Genomic DNA, 27,314 nt, shown 5'->3' with positions numbered 1-27,314 from the left:
ACATTCTGTCCTGTTAATGGTAACTAACACCTTCCAATTTTTGTTTGCCTAAACATAGCTTTATTCCACTTTCATTCTTAAAAGTTATTTTTTTCTGGGAATATAATTCTAAGTTGAGTGTCATATCCTTTTGTCACAGTGGAGGCATCAAGCCACCAATTTCTGACTGCTACACTGGCTGGTGAGCAGTCAGCTGCTCATCCTCCTGTTTAATGCATTCTGTTAAGTTTTTTTCTGTGTCTTTGATTTATTCCAGTTTTACTATGTTATGTTTGGGTGTGGATTTTTCCCCTAGTAATGCTGCTTCAGATTCTTTGGGCTTTTAAATTTGTGGATTTGTATCTTCAGTTTTGGTAAATTCTCAGCTGTTTGTGTGCCCAAATGTTATCTCTAATCCCTTCTCTTTCTGTTTCCTTCTGTGACTCCAATAAAGGCATGTTAGACCTTATCACCATATCTCCTATGTCTATTAACCTGCCATTTCCATCCCTCTGTCCCCCACTCCCTGCTCAGGCTTCATTCTGGATATAACTTCTATTTTAGTTCACTAAGTCTCTCATTTGCTGTGTAATCTGCCATTAAATAGATAGTCTGTTTTTCAGTTTGAGACTTTCCATTTGTTTTCTTTTTTATAGTATGCCAAGTTCTCAAATTTGTCTTTACTTTCCTTGAACATTATTTTATTTATTAATTTTTAAATATTTATTTATCTTTGAGAGAGGGAGGGAGGGACGGATAGAGAGAGAGAGAGGGAGGGAGAGAGAAAGAGTGTGTGAGGGAGGGGCAGAGAGAGAAGGAGACAGAGGATCCAAAGGAGGCACTGCACTGACAGCAGTGAACCCAAGGTGGGGTTCAAATCCACGAACCATGAGATCATGACCCAAGCTGAAGACAGATGCTTAGCTGACTGGGCCACCTAGGCACCCCTCCTTGAACATTATTTTAAAAGCTGTATCTGATGACATTTGGCAGTGGCTTTCTCTGATGCTGATCTCTGAGTGTGTCACAGATTCCCTGTGTTGGATTCCCACTGTCCAAATACTTAGAGTGGTTTCTGTTTTCCTACTTGGAGCCTGACTGATACACTGCTGTCTGCCAGTCTCTCAACCCTGGGCCTTACAACTTCCTACACAATTGTTTTTCACAGCCTACAGCTCTCCTTTATATTGTATTAACTTTCAGCAAAAGGGAACTTGGTTCAGGAGCTGGGATTCTAAAGTGAATAAAAATTGGAAAAAAAGAATCCCTTCTCCAAGACTTCTAGCCTTAGTAAATAATTTTTTTTTGTTTTTTTAATGTTTATTTATTTTTGAGAGAGAGAGAAAGACAGACAGAGCACAAGCAGAGGAGGGGCAGAGAGAGAGGGAGACACAGAATCCGAAGCAGGCTCCAGGCTCTGAGCTGTCAGCACAGAGCCCAATGCGGGGCTCGAATTCACAAACTGTGAGGTCATAACCTGAGCCTAAGTTGGACACTTAACTGACTGAGCAACCCAGGAACCCCAGTAAATAATTTTTTGATAACATATTTTTGGGGTGCACACTGCCATCCTCCCAATTTTATTTTAGTTGGCCTGTTAGCAAGCAAGTTCATCTTCTCCTTCCACAAAACAATATCTGAGATACAGATGTTAGCTATTTACTAATAGTTAAGTCATCTTGAAACCATTCCAATTACATATTTAAAATTTTTCATTCTGAAGTCACTTATGCCAAAAAAAGTTATTTCTTAGACCTTGTCCTCTGAAGATACAATTTAAACAAAACAATGAGCACTGCAATGAGCACAATCCTTGGAGCTCCTAGGTCCCAGCTTCTTTTTCAGGAGGGTTTTTTCCTCTAAAAATAAAGATAAAATCATGTTACAATAGAAATACTATAATAGCAATACTACAACTAACATTTTCTTCTTCCTATGATCTTATCACCTCCTCCCCATAAAAAAAAAAGTTTTTTAGCCACTTTTATGGGAAGAGTTACATCACTTCCCAGTTCTTCTCTCACTACCCCCCACATCTAGAACTTTAGATGTTAGCTTGTTTCTCTTGTCTGGATATGTTGACCAGTGAGGGCCTTCCTCATCCACCAGCTCCTTAGCTGTCTCTGAGGTTAACTGATTTGTCATGGCCTATGCACTCTCTAAGACTCTCTATGACTAACTGTGCCTCAGTGCCTAATCAGTCAGGAGCAAGGGATGGTGGACAAACACCATACTAAAACTTCTGCATAGAACACAGCCTTGATGACTCAATGGGCCCATGCCACTTGCTGTAGGGCCTCCGCCTGGGGATCGCAGCTCACCTCTCCCACCTTCCTGACACTCTTTATTTTAGCCAGTTCCAAACTGCAGTATTTCAGGTGGGCTGCAGACTTGTGGAAAGGTGCCATAAACACACACCCATTATAGGGTTAGAATAAGTTCCTCATTTAGTTATCCAGCTTCAAAATTTTGTCAGAAGCAAGACAGCATCAAAAAGAAAAAAAGAAGCAAGATGGCATCTGGGCAGAGAAGAAGCACATCACAGTGATGCTCACCTTAGTGCCCAGGGGCCCTAATGGGGTAAAATCTGACCATATCTGGAACATTTTTTTCTTGTCAGGACACAAACCATTTTAAACTCAAGGTATAACAACATGTAACATCCTCATTTCAAACATCTGCAAAGTCCCTTTTGCCATGTAAGGCAATATATTCACAGGTTCTGAGGATTAGGTCATCTTCAGAGTCCAGTACTCTGCCTACCATAGTGAAGACCAGTAGCTGTCTACCAAACTCTGTTTTCCCTTCTATGGACACACAGCTAGACTACATTTTCTGTTCTTTTTGGCAGATGGGTGAGGCCACATGACTAAGGTCTTTCCAAAGGAATGTGAGCAGTATTGTGTGTTCCTTCCATACCAGGCTTGCAAGAACCTCCTATGCATGCTCCTCCTGTTCTTTCTTCATTCTCAGGACTTTAGAGGATGTGTGGAGCCTGGATAATCACTGACCTGAAAACCCATTCTGGACTGTTAAATTCAATTAAATTTAAACTATTAAATTATAGAAACTACATCATAGAGCCATTGCATTTTGGGTCTACTTGTTATAGTACTTGATCTGGTTTATTAGTCAAGCCTAACTAATACACCAACAAATGAGAATATTTCTTCATAGTCCCTTGACACTCAATGTCCATATTGCATAAGACTTAACTATACTTTCCTAAGAAGACTGAGATCATCTGAAATAGACAACCACAGTTTTTATCTCTCCCATTCAAGCATTTATTGAACAACAGGTACAGGGCAGGTACACTACTAATACCTGTGATGCCTGCTTCTTTTGTCTCTGTGGGCATACTTTCCTTTCTTTCTTGTTGCTTTTTCTAAACCAGGTCTCCTTCTTCAATTGTACTGCCCTCACCACTTTTCTCCTCTCCAATGGCATCTTAGCTTCTGCTTTTAAACATGCTGGCCTTGACCCCCAGTGTTGAGTCAGCCTTGCCTTCACTCTGCTGTGCCATCAAACAAACTACTTCTCTCTTCCTTTGCTTCTTTTCACTGTGAGACTTCATGAGAGTAGATAAACAACTGAGGCCTCACTTTGGGAGAAGTCCAGAGGTGGGAGGGAGCAGGGACTGACCTGGTCTGGGGGCTCAGGGAAAGACAAAAATGAAAAGGCAGTGTTGTAACTGAGGGCTGAGAGCTGAGGGCTGAGGCTGAGTAGGCATTACCCAGCAAAGGAGGAAGAAGAAAGTTACAAGCAGACACACTGCTAGAAAGAAGCTGAACTTAAAAGGCACCAGCAAATACAAGTGGTGAGTGGGGTGGGTCAAGGTCGTGTGTGAAAGAGAAGGAAAGTGCTCTGGGGACAAGGTAAGGATTGGAGGTGGGGTATGGAGAAGAGTTGAGGAGTGAGGTGTACTAGGGAGGGGGCTAGAGCTCCAAAGACAGCCTGAGTGGTCGCTTCCGTAAAGCTCCTTGGGGTGCCAGGCCCCGCCCTCGGGGCCACGCCCAGCGGTCCCAGCTCAAGCCCGCAGCGCAGCCAAAGCTATTGGCGCTGTCAGAAGTGTGACCTGGAGGCTGCTCCCTGCTCAGCCGCTCTAGGAAGCTCGGGGACCCAGGTGGTGACTACAGGCCCATTCTAATTTGTAAAAACGTGAGGACAACCAAAATACAAAAGCCATAAGGACAACCAAGAAGATGGGTAATGGCAACCAAGGCTCCTCTTATCCCAGCTTATGCCCAGAAAGATTTCCACCCCAGCGGGGGTGCTTTGGAGAAGGCAGGGATGTGTGGCGCTGTGAGCAGGGAAGCCCTGAATCTGATTCACTCTCCCTATTCTAAGGGCCATGCTGTTCTGGACCCGATCCCACAAAGATCCCCTGTATGGACGAGGCGTGGGCTGTCAGCGCTGCAGAAGAGCTTTGGCACTAACCACTCCGTCCAAGCCCTGCATTAAGAGACTAGAACAAACACTAGCATAGTTTCTAATAGTTCAAGGCCATGTGCTTGGGATGTCCACTCTAGCCCCCTGCAGTTCTTGCGTGGGAAAGCTTAAAGCTGCCAGAAGAATTTAGTTTCTTCCAGCCAACACTTGCAGATAAGGTCCCTGTCTCCCAGTCTCTGTAGGAGGGTAGGAGCCTTGCTTCCATAAACACCAGTTAGCAAATCCAGATGGCCTAATCCTGCTTGTGTATATCTCCATTTCCCTGATTCTGAGCACCACCCCCACCACATGTCCCCCAGTGACTGCACTCAAAGCAAGATGGGATTTTCAATCTTGGGATTCTTATTTTCTCCTGAGATTGAGAACTGTCTAGTGCTGAGTGTGGAAGAGGGATCAGGTGGGAAAGCAAATGGGCCTCCTGTGTGAGGAGGTGCAGCCTGGCTCTTTATAGTTCCCCACCTCCCTTGCCTCAGGGTCTGCTTGTCAGAATGGTGGCGGCCAGGGAGTGGAAGAACAGCTCCAAGGTGTAACAAGGTCCTCTGGCTAAAGTTATTTCACTGATGTGAGCTTCTCTTTCTACCGTGGCACACTAATCTGTAAACTGGTCTTCAAACGTTTTTGTGGGTAGAAATCCATTTTTCAGATAGAAATTTAGATAGTACTCCCAAATAGATGGAAGTAGAGGTTTTCTAGTAGAGTGGGGAATTGGGGGTTTGCCCACTGGGTCTAACAGATTCTTCTGAGAGAGTTGAATCACCTCCAAAGAACCAGGTACAGCAAAGACTACTAAGTACTCCAAGGCACCCAGTGTCTCCTTGTTCCATTTAGTAATCAGACCCCACCCAGCAGAGTTTTGTCAGGGTATATGTCCAGCTTCTCTTCAAGTTTCTGGCCAATGGGATGTGAGCAGAAGTAAAAGGGCAGCTGTCAGGTGATTCCCTAAAAAGGAAGCTCTTAGTCCTCTACTTACTTTGCCTCTTCCACCTGGCTGGGAACGGGGACAGCTGGAGTGACATCATGAACCCACAGGTAGATATCATGCAATGGTGATGTAAAGCCACCATCTCAGCCTCATTCATTACCCAGTATGACCTTGTGGAGCAGAGCAACTATTGCCCTGGACCACCCACCTACCCACCACTGTGCTATCATCTGAAAGAGAAACAGAGGCCAGTCTTGTAAAGCCAGTGTGTTTGGGTCTTTTTTGAAAGTGGCTCAGCCAGTTGCTTAACCAGGAGACCAAGGAGCTCAAAGGAGCTGTTTGATAACTTCTGCATTACCTACTTGAAGCTCAACTTATGGAAGACCATTTCACTTTTGACACATGTTCCCATGTGGCTTTGGCCCACTTTGAAAACTTCCTCAACTCCACCCCAACAAAGAAATCTGTAGGTTTGTTGAATGAGAGGATTAGAAGAGTTGGTTCATCCAATCAGTCATAAATGTAGATGCTAAATTCTAAAATGGTGTAAGAACACAAAGGAAATTAGAAGCAAATCTGATTTCTATTTCCTTTTCTCCTTAAATCATTTCCTGCCAACTCCTACCTTTTATTTATTTTTACAATTCTTCCTGAATCCTCTTTCCCCTTGGATTTTCTCTGACATGCCTAAATAAGTTGTTCAAACATGTGACATTACATGGGTTGTCAGTGATGGGTCATGGAAAAGTAGGACACAGCTGACTGTTGGCAACTTGAGTACCAGGAGATGGTGAAACCACATGAGAACTATACACTGTGTTACACTGTGGCAAGGAGCTTCCTGTTGAGATACTGCTAAACTTCACAGGGAAAATGAAAAAGGTCAAGGGTCACCTACAAATAAAAAAGCAACTGTAAGAAGAAATGTAAAGTGTTTAGTAGACTTTTTGTTCAAACTGAAATCTTAATTGCCTTCATTTATGAATTAGCAATAGGTCTAGGTGTCTCACATACATGATATCTAATCTTTACAGATTTATTCAAGGTAAACATTCTTATTCACATTTTATAAATGAAACTGGAATTCAGAGTAAAATTAGGTATTTGAACCCAGCTTTGACCCTTACCCCCATATCACCCTGCCTTCCACTTTTGACAAGAAATATAAAGTATTAAAAACTGGCCTTGGAGCATGTGATTAGTTTTATGCATTAATTTAGCTGACCATGGTGCCTAGATATGTGGTCAAAAATCATTCTGGATGTTTCTTTGAGGGTGTTTTCAGAGGAAAGGTTAACATTTAAATTGATGGACTAAAGCAGATTACCCTCCATAATGTGGGTGGGCCTCATCCAATCAATTGAAGGCATGCATAGACCAGGCAGATTGACCTCCCCTGAGCCAAGAGGAATTCTGCCAGCATTGGACATTCAGACTTGAACTGTAGCAACAGTACTGTTCCCTGGGTCTCTAGCCTACAGGCCCACCCTGCAGATCTTGGACATGCCAGCCTCTATAATTGCATAAGCCACTTTCTTAAAATAAATCATTCTCTCTCATATATATATATATCATATATATATCATATATATCTTTCTATCTATATCTATATCATCTATGTCTATATTTATCTATATATCTATCTATATCTGTCTGTGTCTCTTAAGAACCCCATCTAATGGGGTGACTGGCTGACTCAGTCGGTTAAGTGTCTAACTTTCGCTCAGGTCATGATCTCACAGTTCTGACAGTTTGAGCCCCACATGGGGTTTTCTGCTTTCCGCATGGAGCGCACTTTGGATTCTCTGTCTCCTTTCTCTGCTCTTCCTCTGCTCACATGCATGCTCTCTTTCTGTCAAAAATAAATAAACATTTTTTAATTAAAAAAAAAAACCCATCTAATACAGAGGGAGAGAGGATTATAAAATAGAGGGAAGAAAACAGTGTTCCCAGAGATGAATGGTGGTATATTACAAACCAAAATAACCAGAGAGAAAGTGAAGTCAATTCACTGTTATAGGCTATTCTGAACTGCTTTCTTGCAGCTTCAGTGGTTTCTCTGGGAATGGCATAGCCACGTATACCAAGGGGTAAGGGAGTCAATCTAAAGATGCTGAGGCCACACTAGTGCCCTCTCCCAGCTTGTAATGATGCATCTGTGGCAGAATTTCTCTTCCTGGACTTATAGGAGGACTACTTTTCCCAGTCTCCTTTACAGTTAGGGGTGATGATGTGACTGAGCTCCAGTCAATGAAATGTGGGTGGTGTGATGTAAACTACTTCCTGGCTTGGCCCACAAAAATTTCTGTAATCCTCCAACTCTCTTGTCTACTGTTCCAGCAATCTGGGAAGTCCATATTCAAAATGAGTTGACTAGAAGATAGAGGAGGGCCACCAGCACCATATTAAATTTTGTATGAGCAAGAAATACCCTTTTAAAAAAAATTTTATTTACTTTTGAGAGAGAGAGAGAGAGCATGAGGAGGGGAGGGGCAAAGGGAGAGGGACACAGAAGCAGGCTGAGCTGTCAGCACAGAGTCCGACACAGGGCTCAAACCCTCGAACTGTGATATTATGACATGAGCCAAAGTCAGATACGTAACTGACTGAGCCACCTAGGTGCCCCAAGAAAAAGCCTTTTAAGCACAATTAACTCACTGAGATTTGGGGCTTATTGGTTCCCTCCTCTTACGCTATTTGGTGCTGACAAAGGCAGCATCCATTAGTCTCCGTATTAGTTAGAAAAAGAGAGGCTGCTATAACTAAGAGAGTCAATGATACAATGTTTTTAAAATATACCATGGGCACCTGGGTGACTTGGTTAAGTGTCCGACTTTGGCTCAGGTCAGAGCTGACAGCTCCAAGCCTGGAACCCTTTCGGATTCTGTGTCTGCCTCTCTCTCTGCCCCTCACCCACTCATGCTCTGTCTTTCTGTCAAAAATAAATAAACATTAAAATTTTTTTAAATAGACTAACCAAACGATCTGTTTACACAAGCTGTGCCAGCGTGATTATTCTCACAGGTGTCTCAGTTTGATGATAACTTACATGGACACCCTACTTAAAGAACAAAGAACTTTATATCTCTCTCACTTCACAGTCCAAAGTGAGCACTCCTGCCTGGCAGCTCTGCCCTGAGTTCTTTTATTTAATTGTGCTCTGCAGACTTCAGGACACTGTTGTCATCTGGATGGTTGAAGTGCGGCTGCTGCCATGCAGAGATTGTCATCAGTGACTTTTTGATTTTTGAATCTTTTGATTCCCATGGTTAAAGAAAGACCAAAGTGGAGCCCACAGTTTGAATATACCTCTAGCCCAACACTCTTAGTCACGTAATCAAAACATAAAACTGTCCTGATTTTTCCAAAATGCTGACTCTGACCTTAAACAAAACTTAAGCCTTCTTCATGTCAGCATAACCTATAGCTTCCTAGTCAACTACATATGAGTACGTTTATGCTGTGCTTCTACCCTAAAAAGAATATCAGTTTCTAGTAACCAATCACAGTAGAAAACAAATGTGTTTCTTCATGCTCTATAAATTGAGCTATACCCACTTTTGGTTTGAAGTCTCCCTGTTTGCAAATAGTTTGTTTCTGGCTCAATAAAATATTCATACCAAGTAAGTCTCTCTGGATTTTCTTTTGATACCATTCTAGACTGTAAGCACAAAGAGACCAAAGTCCTAGTCTTTTTTTTTTTTTTTTCTAACTTCTTATTTTGAGATCATTAGATTCACAAGCAGTTGTTAAGAATACAGAGATCCATGAGATTCTGGGGTGACTCAGCTGGTTAAGACTGGTTCTTGACTTTGGCTCAGGTCATGATCTCATGGTTCCTGGGTTCAAGCCCCATATTGGGCTCTGCATTGGCAGTGTGGAGCCTTCTTGGGATTCTCTCTCCCTCTCTCTCTCTGCCCCTCCCTCCCCCCTCCCTCTCTCTCTCTCTCTCAAAATAAATAAACATAAAAATAAAAGAATACAGAGATCCTTTACCTAGTTTCTTTGCAAAACTGTAATATAATATCACAACTAGTATGTCAATATTGGTGCAAGCCAAAGATCTTGTACAGATTTCCTCAGTTTTACTTGTACTCGTGTGTGTGTTATTTAGTTCTATGCAATTTTATCACAGGTGAAGATTTGTGTGAACACCACCACAGTCAAGATGCAGACTGCTAATACTTCCTCTCAGGCCTAGAGCAATGCCTGTCACAAAGAAGACACTCAGTAGATACTCACTGAGAGAATGAATGGATGCTGTACTAGCCAGGGTGCTCAGAAGCCATAACAGCAATGCAAAAATCCACCAATGTAAATGACATACATATAACAGTCCAGAGCTAGGATTGGAGGGACAGCTGTGCTGTCTACCTCTGGGCCAGGTGATTGCTGCAGCCCCACCATGTCCTCAGCTGATGGGCAGGGGAAAGTTAGGGTGTGTCCAGTCCTTACAAGTACAAGGCCTGGAAGTTGCACACATTGCTTTCCCTCACATCCCTTTGGCCAGAATTTAGTTGCAAGGACACACCAAGTTATAAGGGAGGCTGAGGTTGATTGCACTATCTGCTTGCCATTGATCTTCCCCTCCCAGCGCTTGGCAAGGTTCCTCATGGTATAGAGTACTTCCATACCCTAATGATGCCCAGGGGAATGTGGGCAGAAGTAACAGTGTGTCAGTTCTGAGCCAAGGCCATAAGTGGCCTCTTGTGTTTCTCTTTACCCCACTAGCATGGCTGTCGCCCTGCATGAGAAGAGCCTGCCCCAGGAAGCTATTGGTTCAGAGGATGAGACAAGTGAAGCCAACCCTAAATCTGTCCATGGACTGATGCAGAGCTGTCTCTGCTGAACTGCAAGAAAAATAAATGGCTTTTTTGGGGGAGGCCACTGAGATTTTGGGGGTGCTTGTTATGCAGCATAAATGCAGCAGAATCTTAATGCAGTGGTCATGAGTTCAGCCTTAACTGAGGAGTTCTACTGTTAAAGGGAAGAACACACGTTAGTGTACTGCGAGAATTCTGTGCATATGAGAGGGGTTCCTCCCTGGACAGGGCAAAGACAACTCAATCCTGTGGGGAACTCCTTTAGAAGTCCAGGGCATTGCCTAGCCAGTTTAGTTAGCATGAACATAATGTAATGGGAAGCATTTTCCTGGGACTGTATTGTGGACGGAAGCCCTAGAGACAGGCTGACCTGGGGCCAACTGGAATGGTGAGAACAGACTGGGAACTCCTTGGTCTGGAGGCATCTTGGAAATGGAGGGTCGGTTCTGTGTGGGAGAATGATGATAAAGGAAAACTGTGTCTTAACAAATAAAACTGTCACATTAACCAAAACTTTGGGAAGAATTTTCTCTGTGAGTCAAGGGTGGTGCTAATAATAGAAGCCTGAAATAAATGTTTTGCCATACTTAATAGCTAATCAGTGTTTGTTGCCTATATAACTGTAGAAAAAGCTGCCATTCTAATCTGCATTATATACAAGATTTGGAATGCATGGAAAGAGTACTGATACATATACCAGATCAATCAAACTTTACCTCTAAAGGATCATTTCTTCACAGTGCCTTGGCATCTCAGCATTCACAGTTTGAGTGATAAATGAAGCTTTTTAAAGAAAGCAGCTCTCTGTACTACTTGCTGATTAATCTGCCAGGAATTTGGGTGTGCAGAATTGGCATCAAATTTCTTCTACCCAGGAAACTGCTGGAAATATTCAAGAGTTAAAAAGCTTTCAAAAGCACAGCAATTTAGGTGTAAATATCCATTTTGAGGTAGATGAATTAGTCCCTGATAAAGTAGTGGCTGCTTACTTGAACTGAGGAAAATAAAACATTTCTTCAAATGAGGCGCCTGGGTAGCTCAGTTGGTTAAGCATTTTGACTCTTGATTTTGGCTCAGGTCATGAGATCCAGCCCTCTGTTAGGCTCCGTGCTGACAGCGTAGAGCCTACTTGGGATTCTCTCTCTCCTTCTCTCTCTGCCTTTCCCTGGTTTGTGTTCTCTCTCAGAATAAATAAACTTAAAAAAAAATTCTTCAAATACAAATATATCCTAAATTTTACTTAGGTTGTTTTTGTTTGTTTGTTGTTTTTGGTTTTTGTACTTATCTTACTACTTTTTATTATGAAAATTTAAAAACACTTAAAAATATTGAAAGGCTAGAACCACAAATGCCTTTCATCTAGATTCAGCTGTTGTTAATGTCTTACCATATTTGCTTTTTCTCCTTCTCTCCCCTCTCCCCATATACCAAAACACACCAGTTTTGAAAATAAGTTATTAATATGACATCATGATCTCTAAATACTTCAGCATGAATCTCCTAAAAACAAGGGTAATCTCTTATATAACCACAATGCCACTATCACACCTAAGAAAATTAATAATCATTCTATAATCATAACTAATATCAAAGCCATATTTAAATTTTCCCAATTGTCTCCTAAAGATTTCTATGCAATTCCCCCATGATCTAATCAAGATTTGTGGATTCCATCTGGAGGTTAATCTGGAAACTCCCCCCACCTTAACTTCTGTTTGGTTTTGACTTATGATGTTGACTTTTCAAGAGTCCAGGCCAGGTAACTTATATAAAGTCACACATTCCTGGGGCACCTGGATGGCTCAGTCAGTTAAGTGTCTGATTCTTGATCTTGGCTCAGGTCGTGATCTTGTGGTTCTTGAGATCAAACCCCCTGTAGGGCTCTGTCCTGACAGCACGGACCTCTCCCGCTTGCCCCCCACCACCCCTCCCAACTCCTTCACGTCTCAAAATAAATAAACATTAAAAAAAATAAAGTCACACATTCTTCATTTGTCTGATTGCTTCCAGATGGGGTTCTTTAACTTTTACTTTTAAGACTGTATTGTCCTTAAAATGGAAGTTAGGTCTGAAGGCTTGATCAGGTTTAGGTTAAATTTTTTTTTTTTTTTTGGGAATACTTCAGAGGCATCTCATGAGGATGGTCGTACATTGGGTTTTCCCACTACTGGTGATGCTAAGAATGATGACTTACTTGGCTGAGAAAGTGACTGCCTAACCTCCATGGAAAAGTATCTGCCTGGAAACAGAGACAGAGGCAAAGTTCACAGGCTAATGCTTTATGAGAGGTACAATCATATGAATGCAAAAAAAAAAAAAAAAAAAAAGGCGGGGGCAGAAAGGGAGGGAAAATGAATACAATGTAGTTTGTTGCCAAGCTGGCCATGATTTCATAAGCAGCTTCACTTGGTCGTGTGGGACATCTTTGGAGGTGCTCTGTGGCACCACTACATCTGGGTGGAGTCCTTCTCTGGCACAAAGCCCACAGTGTACTAATAGTACTTCTGGATTGTGTTGCCAATGCCTCCAGGCAGCCACTGGGAAAGCCAGGGCTTCTGTGGGTTCCACTGTGTTGGACTTGGATATAGGAGCTTCTATGCACCTGGCAGGTGTAATGACAATCTTGCCAAAGGCAAAGATGTCCATCATTGTAGGAGGTGAGCTGACAAGATGGAGGCTGAAGCTTTACAACCATCATTGGGACCTCTTTACCCAGGAGGGCAAGTGGGTCCTGAAAGGCAGGCAGGGCCAAATGCATCTGTGGGGATGGGCATACATTGTATCCAATACCAAAGGAACATCTTTTTCTTTGAAATTAGTAATGATATGTGGAGTGGTACTTCGCCCTTATAGGAATATCCTATTGCCCAACCACTTTTTTTTTTAAGTTATTTTTTGTAATTGATTTTTTTTTTTTTTGAGAGAGAGAGAGAGAGAGAGAGAGAGAGACAGTGCAAGTGAGCAAGAGGCGGGGCTGGGGGGAGAATCCCATGAGAGGCAGAGAGAGGGGGAGAGAGGGACAGAGAGAGACAGAGAGAGAGAGAGAGAGAGAGAGAGAAGCAGGGCTCACCTGGGCTCATGTTTTACCCAGAAGAGCTCGTGCTCACCCGATGTGGGACTCAAAGTCATGAACTGTGAGCTCATGACCTGAGCTGAAGTCAGATGCTTAACAACTGAGCCACCCAGGCGCCCCTAACTACTTTTTATGTGATGGTTTTAGTACTCATTGATTATTCTTGCCTGAACCAATTATTACATCAGAAGTTGCAAGATATGGGGCCTAGCTGTGCCCACTGCTACCCATTGCCTCTGGGCTCTTCAGGAACACAACTAGGAGTGTGTGTGTGTGTGTGTGTGTGTGTGTGTGTGTGTATGTGTGTGTGTGTGTGTGTGTGTGTGTGTGTTCATATTGTTATTGGCATTATTAAATAGCATTTTTCTTAAAATGCTTTTTATATTTTATCTTTTCTCTTTCATATTGAAAATTCTTGGTTCCCAATAATATTAATGTATTTATAGTCAGAGTGGTGTGTTCAAATTACCTAAAATAACTTTTTCGTTAATTGTTGGTTCAGTAACTAATTTTATATAGAATTAGGTCATTAGTTTCTTTTAAGGTCCAGGCTTAAGGCATTTCCCTTTTGATGTACTTTTGTTTCAGAGTATATAAAATACATGCTTCAAAAATCAACACTGCATCAACACATTTAGTCACAGAAGCCTCACTCCCATGCATTATCCTCTCCACTCTGTTTCATTTTCATTAATTTCTGGTTTCTCCTTTCTGGTATTTCTTTTTGCCAAAATCAGCAAATACATAGATATAGTTGATCCTTGAACAACACGAGGGTTAGGGGCACTGACCCCCCCGTGTAGTTGAAAATCCATATACAACTTTTGACTCCTCCAAAACTTAACTATTAATACCTTACTATAATAAGTATTATATACTATATTCCTATAAAAAAGTAAGCTAGAGAAAAGGTTATTAAGAAAATCATAAGGAAGAGAAAATAGATTTACTATACTGTACTGTATTTATAGAAAACAAATCCATGTATAAGTGGACCCATGCAGTTCAAACTGTGTTATTCAAGAGTCAAATATATATTTTAATTGCTCCTTCTTTCTTACACAAAATGAAGAATACTATATATTCTTGTTCTTTGTCTAGATTTTTTTCTTAATAACATATATCCAAGGAATTGTTCCATACTGGTTCACAGATACCTTAAATGCTGAAATTCATTTACTGTCATATATATATATATATATCAAGTGTATTAGGGTAGGCCAGGCAATGTTGCAGTAACAAAGAAACCCTAAATCTTTATAAATAAAGGTTGGTTTCTTGCTTACATAAAGTCCTATGTGGTTTAGGGCACTATCCTGTGTTTAATACATGACTTGGGACATAGGTCCTCTATGGTAGCCAGGCTGGGTAGCCAGGGCTGGAAACAGCCCATGCCAGAGCCCAGTCACATAGCCCCAAACCAATACAAGGAAGGTTGAAAATATGTCTCACATTCATGAAGAGGAAACAGAAATGGTGAATTATATAGTATTCTCTGCCACACCAGACTTTACATTCATTCTCTCATATAAATCCCATAACAGCTCTACAAGTTAGGTACTTTTATTATGTCCATCTTACAGCTAAAGACATTGAAGCTTCAAGCCTTTATATGCCTTTCAAAATTACAGTCAGGATCAGTTTCAGATCCAGGTGTATTTGGTATTGTCCACTAAAAAAGCACAGCAAATCCATCTCATCTATTGATAAATGAAAAATTTGGAGGGACATTGGAGATCAGAGCAATTGGTGTAGGACAATAAATATTTAGGCTTTGGATTTATAAGCTTCTTTTTTTTTTTTTTTTACAAAAGAGTGCAACATAAAAATTAAATTCCTGGAACAATACAGACTAAAACTCACAGGACACAATGTTTCAGTAACATTGGATGATAAAACAGTTTTATTTATAATTTCTGAATCAAGAGCTAATTGTTACAGGAATTTTCTAAAGTTCAAAGTGAGACTGTAAACATTTTTTCTTCCTCTTCCTAAGTAAAAGCATAATATGTTCACTGCATGAGAGAAATAATGACTCTTTCAAAACCATTTGGGATAGTTCTGAGGAATTACACCAGGTAATCTCCAAGGATTTTTTTTAATGTTTATTTATTTTTGAGAGAGGGAGTGTGAGCAGGTGAGAGGCAGAGAGAGGGAGACAGAGAATCTGAAGCAGGCTCTGCATTGTCAGTGCAAAAAGCTTTATGTGAGGCTCGATCCCACAAACCATGAAATTATGACTTGAGTGGAAGTCCTATGCTGGGCCAACTGAGCCACCCAGGTGACCCATCATATCCAAGGATTTTAAAGTTCAAAAACCTTCCTTTTAGAGGAGGAAATAAAATAAATTTTAAAGGGCATTTGGACAGTGCCTTTAGTCCCATATTATTTATTGCATTTATATAATATATTTACATTATTATGTTTATTGCCCAAGATTGGGTACAATACTGGATTCCAGTGTGTGTTTTTAGCAAGTGACTGCAGCAAAATGAAAGAACTCCACTTTAAATGAAGCACTAGCGATCCATATATGCAAGAGACTGCAGATTCCATGAAAAGGTAAGGTAGTTCCAGAAGGTGACTTTTCCAGAACAGGACAAAGCTCACCTTCACCTGTGAGTGTGAAGCAAACTCATCCTGGCTGTTGATCCAACACAGTTGGATCCAACACAGTTTTCATAATACGATCCTGCAAGTAACAACATCTTAGTTAGCAGTGGTTTTCAAACATTTTGGACCCTGACTATAGTAAGAAATATTGTTAGCCATGTATACACACATTCACTTACAGATGCAAAGTTTCATGAGACATAATATAGGCAAAACACTCTGATCCTCTCCCCTTAACCTACTCTACTCTATACCCTATCTTTCCCCAAATGCTGGCATGCCTGCATTCACAATCTGTAAGACTGGCTGTGTGAAATCCCTATGCTATTATTGCCTGTTGCTTTGGCTGATCAATCAAATTAGCCTGTGTAGAATATTTATTTTCTCTTTTTGTCCCAAAGCTCCCAGAAGGAAGAGGGCCTCAGTGCTTGGATAGGGTACTATCACCTCAGAATCAGTAACCAAACCCTGGAGCTTGGAGGACTCAGTGCTATTTATAGAAGTTGCCCCTACTGCTTTAATTCCATCTTCAAAACTGTTCAGGTTCACTTAGCATGTTGACATGTCACTAGGATTGCCAGATTTAGCCAAGCAAAGCAAACAAACAAACCGAGATGCCCAGTTACATTTGAATTTCAGATAAACAATGAATATTCTTAGTGTATGTTCCATGCAATAACAGTAAGTCCTTGTTCATCTGAAGTTCAAATGCAACTGGGTGTTTTATATTGTATCTGAGAATCCAGCTGGCTGCACACCTTGTTTCCCTTTACCTTGAATGTCCTAAATCTTAAGAATAGATCTAGGCTGGACTGCATGTGGGCCCTGCTCTTGGGAGGGGGCACATTTTGGCTCAGTCTCCTTCTGCTCTCCTCAGTTTTAACTGTTGGATACTCACCCTATAGCCCCCTGCAGGGTTCTCTCATCTGGTGGGCACTTGCTTAGACATGGCACTGGGGAGACAATGTGGCACAAATGCTGCTCCTGCTGTGTCCACTTGACCTTCAGGTCACCCTGGAACCTTGGCATCTAAGTCTCAGGGATACAGGCTGTTCCACTGCCACCTCTAGCTCAGAGACAAAGGGACAGTCGCCATCCCTATCCAGTTTTTCAACAGAATCCCAGTCTCTATTTCCTGTAGCCACTCCAATCTCTACAAGTGATCTTTTCCACAAAGGAGGGCCTATAGGGAGGACAGAGAATTGCTTCCCACTCCACTCCTCCCCAGCCTACATCTTTAGCCTCTTCCCTGCTTCCAATCCTGTATATCTCAAAGAAAAGTCTTGCCTTTCCATGAAAGCACACTATCTGTCCACACAGGCCAAGCCTCTTCATCCCCTCAGAATCAAGACCTTTGGACTTGGTTTTTCTTCTCATTTACTCCTCTCCCCAGAAAAATTGGTCATTATTTGAAATTGCTCACAAATGGATGGTTTAGGGAAGTGCTAGGATCTTCTCCACCTCCTGCTATTCAAGTTGTTCTGGCTGTTCCCATAACATTTGGTTAATGGCAAGAATAAATTTCACCTCTTGGTCAAAGCTTGGGCTCTGAGTTTTGAGCTTGGGGGCCTTACAGGGCCTCTCTCCATGGCTTGTGTTGTGTTATAAGGCTTGCTGTGTTTCTTCATTGGGCTGTAACCAGCCTGAGGTCAGGGCTCCACATTTGTGGAATCAGTACATGAAGTGGAGTCGGCTGCAGGTGGACAGAGAGAGTTGAAAAGTATGGGCCATGATCCTTGTTGTCCCTTCCTTTTGCTTTCATTACACCTTTTTAATAAACACATCTTCCTCCCTCTGATTGCCAAGATGCTTCAAGACATGCTGCCCATGCCACAATTTCTTCTGGGGTCTTCCTTCCCTTTGTTAACACTTTCTTATCCAGACCTTTCTGCCAGGGCCGTCTGGGTCTTTTCAAGTGGGTTTAAAAAACGCAGTACAACAAAACTAATCATTGTTAATGTCTAAATGGTTGACCCTGGGATAAATTTGAAATCCCATATTAAAAAAATAAAACCTCACAGATATTTATTAAGTTCTGCTATGTGTGCCTTAACACATAAGGTTAAGACACAAGTTCCTGCATTCAAGAACCATACTGGAAGTCAAGATCTGAATACATAAAAAAGCCATTTAGGGATGACCCTAAGAGACTAGTAGATAATAAAATGCATTTGAAGTGACTTGTAAAGGTCACATAATGACACTGTGTTTCATCATTTGTGGAATCACAGAAACTATGATCAGATTATCCCTAAAGTTTCCTTACTTGTTCCAAATAAATAACCAACTAGATTATTTAAATTTTATATAATAAAATAACAAGATATTGTATTCACTAAGTGCCAGGCACTATTGCTGACAGCTGCTCCAGTCTTTACAAGAATACCATGAGGTGGCCATTATTCATTTCCCACTTGGCAGGTATGGAAATTTAGGCATTGAGGTTAAGAATTTGCCCACAGCACAGAGCTCTGTGGTAGAGCTGGCATATGAACCCAAGGCAACAGGCTCTTGAGTGTACATGACACAGCTGTGCCATAGTGTCTCTCCGCAGGCCTAAACTCATGCTTTCCAGTACTTACTTTTCAGGTTGCACTTCCTTACATTTTTAATAGGGAAACACCGCACTGTTCTTAGAATGCCCATACTATTCTCCATTACTCAACAAACTTAGCCCTCTAGGTTGAAACTTGTACAGTTTGTAACCTAGTTTCTAACATTTTCTTGGCTGTGTATCTTTTTAGGGGTTTGGTTTACTGAAATCTGTAAATTTCACTCAGATTTTAGCTCAGAAGTCCTGCCTCATTTACTATGTCATGTTTATCAGGTTAAATCTTCTACATTTTGTATCTCTCTTCTAACCTTTCTTAAGTTTGATACCACACCTTCCCAGGCGGCATTTTCATATAGTACTTCACTAAAACTTGGGTTTCCTCTCTGGCTGCTCACGACTAGCCTATAGCCACTCACACTCCCCTAGAGTCTCTCCAGATACTGCTGGGGGTTGGGTGTAACTGAAGAATATGGAAAGGAGTAAGACAGTTATACCATAATGAATTCCAATACAAGGTAAAGAAGAATCAGTACTGACAACTACTGAGGTTTCAAAGAGGATGTGGCATTTGAGCTGATGATAACAGACTTCTGAAGACTTTGGGGGAGGAAGAGAAGGAAGAAGTACAGCCCAGGCTGAGGGAGAGGAGATGAATCTGGAGTCTCCATGTACCTCAGACCTAAGATCCCTGGTCTGTTCCCTGGAATGAAATGCCTGTGATATTCCAGGTATTGTCAAAGCCCAGAAAAAAGTAAATTAATTTTTTTTCTTGGAATATTCTTCTCACTCTAAATTGTAGATGAGTATATCTGATCCATTTCAGATATCACACCCAATTCTCTGCTGAAATTCCAATTGTTTTTTGCCCACTCAAGAAGGCATGTTAGAATGCAAGCATGCAAGCTTGCTATTATTTCCACAGACATGACCTCAAGTGGGTCTGATTATTTAGGAGGGTCAATCACCTAAAAAAGTCAGTCCTTTAATAGCTATTAGGAATGAATCAGTGTGTGACACAACACAGAGGTAACTGCCATGCAGCAGTGAGAAAACTGGGAGGTGGCAGGCACAGAAAAGGATTAACTCCCAGAAGCCTGTGGCTTCTTCCCCCCACCTCCCTAAACAGTTTCCAGACAATTCCTACTGAGCATTTGTTGGGATGTTGGGTTGCCTTTAACTTACATTCTTCCATTATTCTGAAGTAGCCTATTGCGGGGCCAGGGGACATATAAGAAAGCAAACATATCTAGCAAAAGATCAGAGATGGACTTTTGAAAGATTTATGTATGTCCTTTCCTTTTTATGACTAATAAATATTATTACTAAAAGTTATTTAAAATGTTTCCAATAATCAGAAATGGTTATTCTAATTTAAAACCCATTTCAGGGGTGCCTGGATGGCTCAGTTGGTTAAGCGTCTGACTCTTGATTTTGACTCAGGTCAGGTTGTGGGATCCAGCCCCACATCAGACTCTGAGCACTGAGCCTGCTTAAGGTTCTCTCTCTCCCTCTGCCCCTCTCCCCCATTTGCACGCTGTCTCTCAAAAAATAAATAAAAATAGAAATAAAAAAATAATAAAACCCATTTCAAAAAAGATAAAGGAATTATAAGGTTATAATTATAGCATAGTTTGAGGTTAATAGTTGTAATTGTTTTCTTCCAAGTACTTTCAACTGCTCCTATATGAGGAGAAGCTTTAAAGGATTTGGTTGGGGTATGTGAAAGCTGGTCACTGCAGTCAGGGCCTTTAGAATCCAGGCACCCTGACACCAAAACCAGTTTAGATTATAAGGAGTAGGAATGTTCCTGTTTGAGCTTGGTTCTGCTTGAAGTAAGGCATTTATGACCCCAAACCAGGAACTACTCCTCCTTCCCTTTAAGACCTTGCTGGTGACCCACTTACCCCCTTTAAATGACCTTAAAAAGCAACTACTCCTGATTAATTTTACATCCCTGTAAACACTCTTTACTTCAGTACTTCTGAAATGTCTTCAGTTTTTTCCTGTAAATTTCTCTGTTCTTTCTTGAGAGTAAGTCTCCTCTTTCCCCATGACTGATCTATCCTGAAGGCAAAAGGCACTACTATTTTGGACTGTGTTCCCTTGACTCCTCCCTTCTACATCTCTTCTTCCTTCCCAGCTACCCCTATAACCTGTGGAGCTCAGTACAGGAAAACCTCACCCTCCTGGCATCAGGATCCAAGGTTTTTTATACTCACGAGGTAGCCAAACAATTCTCACTAATGGAGCTGGTCTAAGGAAATATTGACCTGAGCAAATGCTCATGGTTTAAATGCAAATTCACAGATTTAAAAACAAACCAAGTGGGACGCCTGGGTGGCTTAGTCTGTTAAGTGTCAGACTTTGGCTCAGGTCATGATCTCATGGTTTGTGAGTTTGAGCCCCGCATAAGGCTCTGTTCTGACAGCTCAGAGCCTGGAGCCTGCTTTGGATTCTGTGTCTCCTTCTCTCCCCGACTTGTGCTCCTCCCCCACTTGTGCTCTGTCTCTCAAAAATAAGTAAATGTAAAAAAAAATTTTTTTTAAACAAACCAAGTAGTCAGAACTTGTAATTGTTAAAGAAAGGTACTCAAAAGCAGACCAGCTTTCACTATGGCATAATCACATTTTGAGAGCCCTGAGAAAGGGGCAGTCCAGGTGAGAAACAGGAGTAGCTTTGTAAGGGAGGAGGGGGATAAGGTAGGTGCTCAGGGCTTTCTCTGTTCTCAGATAGAGAGGGCATTAAGTGATCTCCCATGAAAACTCAATGTGATCCAGCATGCTAGCACTTTCTGATTGCTATCTGTAAACTTTTAAACCCCATAGATATTTACATTGCTCTTTGCAGCAATGTAAATGAGCAATGAGTTCCCACAGCCTTGGTTTCATTTGATCCTCATGAATACTTTGCCAGGGGTAAAGGATAGATTTCATTATCTGCACCTTGGAAAAGGAAACCAAATCTTCCACCACAGAAATCAGAGAAGCCAGGATCTGAGCTGGCAGGTAAATGTTAACTGAATTAAACAAACACAGAAATATATGAGTGTTTTAAGGTAAACAGGTCTCTGTCCTTAAGATCATAATCCAGTTGGGGAGAAATGCTCAAAATTAAAATAATTAAAATAATAATACAATTTAATATGGAAAAATCAGATACAAGATGATGAGTGCATCCTTCTTTGTGAAATGAAGAAAGTGCTATGGTTTTAAGTGTACTTAAATAGCATTCATCCCATGACTGAACTGAAATCCCCAGAGTCTGCCACTTGCCATCCAACCTTCATCTCAAGTCTCTGCTTAATATTCTAGGTTTTACTAGGATTCCTTAGTGTCTGTAAAAAGTCCAGCTTTACACTTAGCTATGGTGATGTCTGAGCTTGTCACATCCTCTTCAGTCCTGTATTTGCAGTGCAACTCTGGCCCTCCTGACCCCCGCCCCCCCCCCCCCCCCCCGGGTCTTTTTTTAGGCCACAAGGAACACAAAAAAGGGGGTGGGGAATATCCATCTTCAGTGTTCCAGAAAAGTCCACCTTCACCTCCTGGAATTAATGAAGGGAGTAGAGTTTAGAGAATGGCATGGTGACTAATGAATCAGACATTAAAGAGGATGTTTTAAGAAAGAATACCAACCAGGCCAAAGAGAAAGTGAGAGAGAAGACAAAGATAGAACATGCCCATGGTAAGGATTATCTCTACCAGACACAGAAGAATCATGGTATGATAATTACGTGTGTATCAATAGGGATAACAAATAGGGATGACAGATCATTTAAAATTGAGATTTCCAAAAATCTAGGAAGGCATTGGGTATCACTGCTCTCCAGAACACACAAATTATCCCCCAATGCCTCCTCCTTCACCTGGGGATTCTGTGGCCTTCTGTGTGGAGATTGTGGTCCTGTCCCATTATTCACTCCTTATACCACATTGGCAAAAACAGATACAAAAGTCTCTAGTTTACTCCTAAGTATTAATTTATTCTGAACGCAGAGCATAGGCAGCAAGACCAGACCTCTGGCCTAACTGCTGTTGACTTCTACAATATCAAATGAGCACAAAGATAGATTTAAAAGGCAAGTAACAAACTGGGAAAATATTTGCAGCACAAGTAACAATATTTTATTTTATATTATATAAGAGTTCTAGCAAAGGAGTGACACAAAGATGAGTCCCCATGAGCAAAAGATACAAGTAGACAATTCACAAAAGTGATGTATACAAGCAGGTTCCACTTTACTAGTAATGAGAACATAACTTAAAAGCAATACAAAACCACTCTTCTATCAGGTTGGTAAAGATGACAAAGAATGAAAAGACAGTGTTGGCAGGTGTAGAGAAAAGGACCATCCTGCCCACTGGTGTCAAAGCAGTGCCACCCTTCTGTAGCATCAAAAACCTTCAATAACGAGGGCACCTTTTGACAACAGTTTCAGTATTTTATACTAAGAAAATAATTAGGGATGTCCACAGAGATTTAGCTACAAGTAATTTTACAAAAGTGAAAATTTGGAAACAACCCAAATGTACAAAAAACAGGGATTGTAATTATGGTACATTTGTATAATAGAATACCAAGCAGTCATTAAAAATGCCATAGAAGTATATTTTTTGACATGGAAAAATGTTAAGCAATTAAATATTAAATATTAAGCAATTAAAGCTAATTATGATTCTAACTATGTATATATATATGGAACAAATATATATATATATAAATATATATATAGGCTTGATTACTTCTGGATTTTTTTTCCATTTTGCTTATTTATGGTTTACTGCTTTTCCGTAATGCATGTCCATTTCTTTTATAACAATTTTAATGTTTATTTATTTTTGAGCTGTCAGCACAGAACCTGATGCTGGGCTCAAACCCACGGACAGCTACATCATGACCTGAGCTGAAGTCAGATGCTTAACCAACTGAGTCACCCAGGCACCCCTCTTTTAAAATAATTTTTAAAAAACAGGTAATTATGTGAGGGTAAAAGGATAGAAAAGGCATTAATAAATTCTGAATTCACTGGGATTAAACTGTAACTGAACATTAATAAATAAACAAATCATAAAGTGTCAGCATTTACCTTGAATTAATTAGACTTAGGTTTTTTGCCATCAGAGGTAATAAGGCCTAGAATTAAAAGTGACTTGAGTTATAGAAAATACAGTTATAATTCAGGCATAACCTATCTTTGAACTGTAAAATCTGTACCTATTACATGTTTATATGTGTGTATAGAAAATATTTGGGGGTGCCTGGGTGGCTCAGTCGGTTAAGCATCTGACCTCAGCGCAGGTACATGCGGTACATGAGTTTGAGACCCGCGTAGGGCTCTGTGCTGCCAGCTTGGAGCCTGGAGCCTTCTCTGGATTCTGTGTCTCCCTCTCTTTCTGCCCTTCCCCCACTCTTACTCACTCTCTCTCTCTCAAAAATAAATAAAACATTAAGAAAAATATTTGGAAGGATATCCACTAAATTTAAAAGTAGTCCTCTTAGCAGGGTGTGATTAGTGGAGGAAGGGAGATAATTAACTTTTTCTTGACACTACTCTATACTGTTTGACTGTTATAACAAGCATGCAAAAATCTGAGTATCTTTAAAAAGCAAAAATGGTTCTAATTACAAATATCTAGAAATGTCGACAGTATCTATGGTATGGAAAAAATTAATAATGCAAAATAATGTATACTATGCCCATAACTATGTCATGTATCTACAGGTGAGAAAGGCTGGGATGGGAAAACTCTATCATGAAAATAGTTGTTCAAGTTCATTTATTTGTTCACTTATTCCACAAATGTTTGTTGAGTACCTACTAAGAGATAGGCACTTGGGATACAGCAAGGAATCAAACAGCCAAATATGGCTCCCCTCATGGAACTTATATTCTAGCAGGTGTGGACAGGCAAGAAGTAGTAAACATAATAAATATGTTAGTTGATAAGTGAGTGCTATGGAAAAACTTGAGCAGAGTAAGAGAAACTGGCACTGCTGTGAGTGAGGAGGAGGGTTAAATGGGTTGGTCAGAGAAGGCCTCACTGAGGTGACATTGGAGAAAAAGTTTGAAAAAGGTAAGGAAGTGAATTAAGCAAATATCTGAAATATCTAGAAGAGCTTTATAAGCAAAGGGGACAGCCAGTGCAAAGAACCTGAAATGGGTTCAAGGAAAAGCAATGAAGGCAGTGGGCCTGAGTCAGATTAAGTAAGCAAAGGGAGAGCAGGTCAGAGATAATCAGCAGTTAGTTGGTGTTTGGCTCTGTAGGCCAAGGATTCAGGCTTTTTATTCCAAGTGAACTGGGGAGACACTGTATGGTTTTGAGTGGAGAAATGCCAGGATCCCTTTGGCTGTTGTATGAAGATTAGATTACTGGGGGTCAGGGAGTATGGCAGAGAGACCTGGTTGATCAGGTGAGGGATGGAGGTTGCTGTGGGGATGATGAGGTGTTGGACACTAGGTATAGTTTGAATGTACAGCCAACAAAATCTGATTGGGTAGAGGATGTGACAGAGGTATGAGGATGGCTCTTGAGCTTTGGGCCTGAGTAAATGAAGTGCAGTTGCCATTAATTCAGATGAGAAAGACAGCTGGATGGAGTAGGTTTGAAATTGGGGAAAGAACTTATTTGTGGACCTATTACGCTTGCATGTAGTAGCAATATAAATTTTGTTTTCAAAACATTTCTAGGTTACTCAGTCGGTTAAGAGTCTGGCTCTTGGTCTCCACTCAGGTCATGATATCACAGTTCATGGGATCCAGCCCCACATCAGACTCTCTACTGACAGCATGGAGCCTGCTTGGGATTCTCTCTCTCCCTCTCTCTCTCTGCCCCACCCCTGCTTGCTCTCTACCTCTCAAAATAAAGAAAATTTAAAACATTGTTAAAAAAAGAGAATGTTTCTAATAGTATGATGATGTCTTTCCCAATAAATCATTTCAAGACTCCTGACCCAGCAATTATTACATTCCCAGTACTGAAAATATGCAAATTAATTACAGCTGGGAATCTGCAGAAATCACAGGAATAGAAGCTAAGCCAGAAGACTGGAGCCTAGGTTCCAGTTTTCAAAAAGGGGGAAAAACCCGGGGCTGCAAATCTATCCACAGTCCTGGCAATATTCTAGAATATGTCACTAAACGGACGGCGTATGAACTCCAAAAATTAGCTAAAGCTCCTCTTGGATTCAGCTTAGAGTCAAACAAGTCAGACTTTTCTTTCATGTGTCTTCTTTCCTTCTCATAAAGAACCCTTCACTCCTGATACTTCTGACACCGAATGAGTGGGTTTGCCCCTCCCCGCCCCCACCAAGCAATCTTCTGTGATACCAGCTGGCTACATCAGATCCCACAGGTTAAGGGATCAGTCCCATGAGACTGACCACACTGTAGATACTAATCACAAGTAGCAGGTCCCCAAGTTTCCCACAACTTCTGTCTTAGCTACAAATCGGAGGTTCCCAGGATCTCTTCCCCTTGGATTCAATTACTTGCTAGAGCAGCTTACAGAACTCAGGAAAACACTTATTTACATTCACCAATATAATGAAGGATGCAGATGAACATCCAGATGAAGAGATATACGGGGTGGGGTGTGGGAGGGTGCCAACTACAGGAGTTCTGTCTAGTGGAGTTGGGGTGCATCAGTCTCCCAGTACATGGATGTGTTTACCAACCTGGAAGCTCTTGGAACCTGACTATCGGGAGTTCTATGGAAGTTTCATCACTTACGCATGATCAATCAGTAACCCCATTTTCAGCCCTTTTTCCATCTCCACAGAATCATGTCTTGTCCCTCTAGTAACTAACCCTCATCTAGGAGCTGTCTAGGAGCCCACCCAGAGCGGCTTCTTTTGAACAAAGGACTTTCCCATCACCTAGGAAATTTCAAGTTTCACAAGCCCTATGTCAGGACCACGGTCAGTGGGCCAAATATTAGAACAAAAGATGCTCCTAGTGCTCTTACCACTTAGGAAATTCCAAGGGTTTTAGGAACTTTGAGCCAGGAATGAAATAAAGACCAAATATATATATATATATATATATATATATATATATATATATATATATATATATATATATATTCCAAGACCAAATATATATATATATATATTCCTTCTTATAAAACATAGTATCTCATAAGATATGCCAGAAGACGGAAGCTTAGGTCAGTGTTTTAAAAAATGAGGGGAAAACAGGCTGCCAATTCGTTCATAGTCCTGGCAAGATTCTAGAACATGTCATTAAGGGGATGACATATGAACTCCAAAAATTAGTAGCTACTCTTGGATTTAAGTTGAACTCAAGAGCAAGTCAGGTCAATATATTTAGAAAAGAAGCTACCAGGGCAATTTTGGAACTTGGCAGTCCATCGCAGGAGTGGAAATGTTTCTTCGGGGAGAGGTCTCCGGTGGAACGTGATAGCGGCAGTACTGGGTAGTGTTACAGCCTGGGAGTCCAGTCTCTACCACATCCTAAGTCGTGCAACCTCAGGCTGACCTGTCTGCTGTGCAAGGGGTGGCAAACCATGTAAAGTGCTTCGCACACTGTGCGTGGAGGCTGTAGTGAAGGCGTGGGGCACTCATTTTAGAGTATTCTTACCCTTTTCTTTCCCTTGACGCAATGAAAGGTCCTACCTAGGCGAGAGAAGTAGCGAGGATAAGTAAGCGATGAACAAAATAAAACTTTGGTACTGCCACAGAGCTGTCAGCACTGGAACGGTTAATACTGGCTTCAGTGCTTCCTCAATTGTTTCTCACCGGGAGGACGGACGACCGGAGAGGGGCGCTGCCTTGGCCTTTGCCAGCACGTAGGTCAAGCAGGCTGTTGCTAGGCGACCTCAGGAGGGCACCAGGGCCAAGCTGCCCCACCCCCTTCCTGCCCAAGTCCTACCCCGCCAGGCC

At 41.3% G+C, this 27,314-nt stretch overlaps 1 long non-coding RNA gene across 2 annotated transcripts; it reads right to left on the bottom strand.

Moving 5' to 3' along the window:
* Window positions 1-1,673: 1,673 nt before the first annotated feature.
* LOC122237346 lies at window positions 1,674-27,313 on the bottom strand. 2 transcript variants are annotated; one of them, XR_006215787.1, is made up of 3 exons: window positions 27,013-27,313; window positions 10,893-11,058; window positions 1,674-1,838 (listed from the first exon to the last, which is right to left on the bottom strand). It is a non-coding gene; the product is annotated as an uncharacterized LOC122237346 (long non-coding RNA). The 2 variants fall into 2 exon arrangements; XR_006215788.1 differs by having other exon boundaries at window positions 27,048-27,313.
* Window position 27,314: the final 1 nt, after the last annotated feature.

Source organism: Panthera tigris, chromosome A1, assembly GCF_018350195.1.
Source record: "Panthera tigris isolate Pti1 chromosome A1, P.tigris_Pti1_mat1.1, whole genome shotgun sequence".
NCBI classification, from domain to species: domain Eukaryota; kingdom Metazoa; phylum Chordata; class Mammalia; order Carnivora; family Felidae; genus Panthera; species Panthera tigris.
This window is presented reverse-complemented; position numbering and strand designations above follow the sequence as displayed.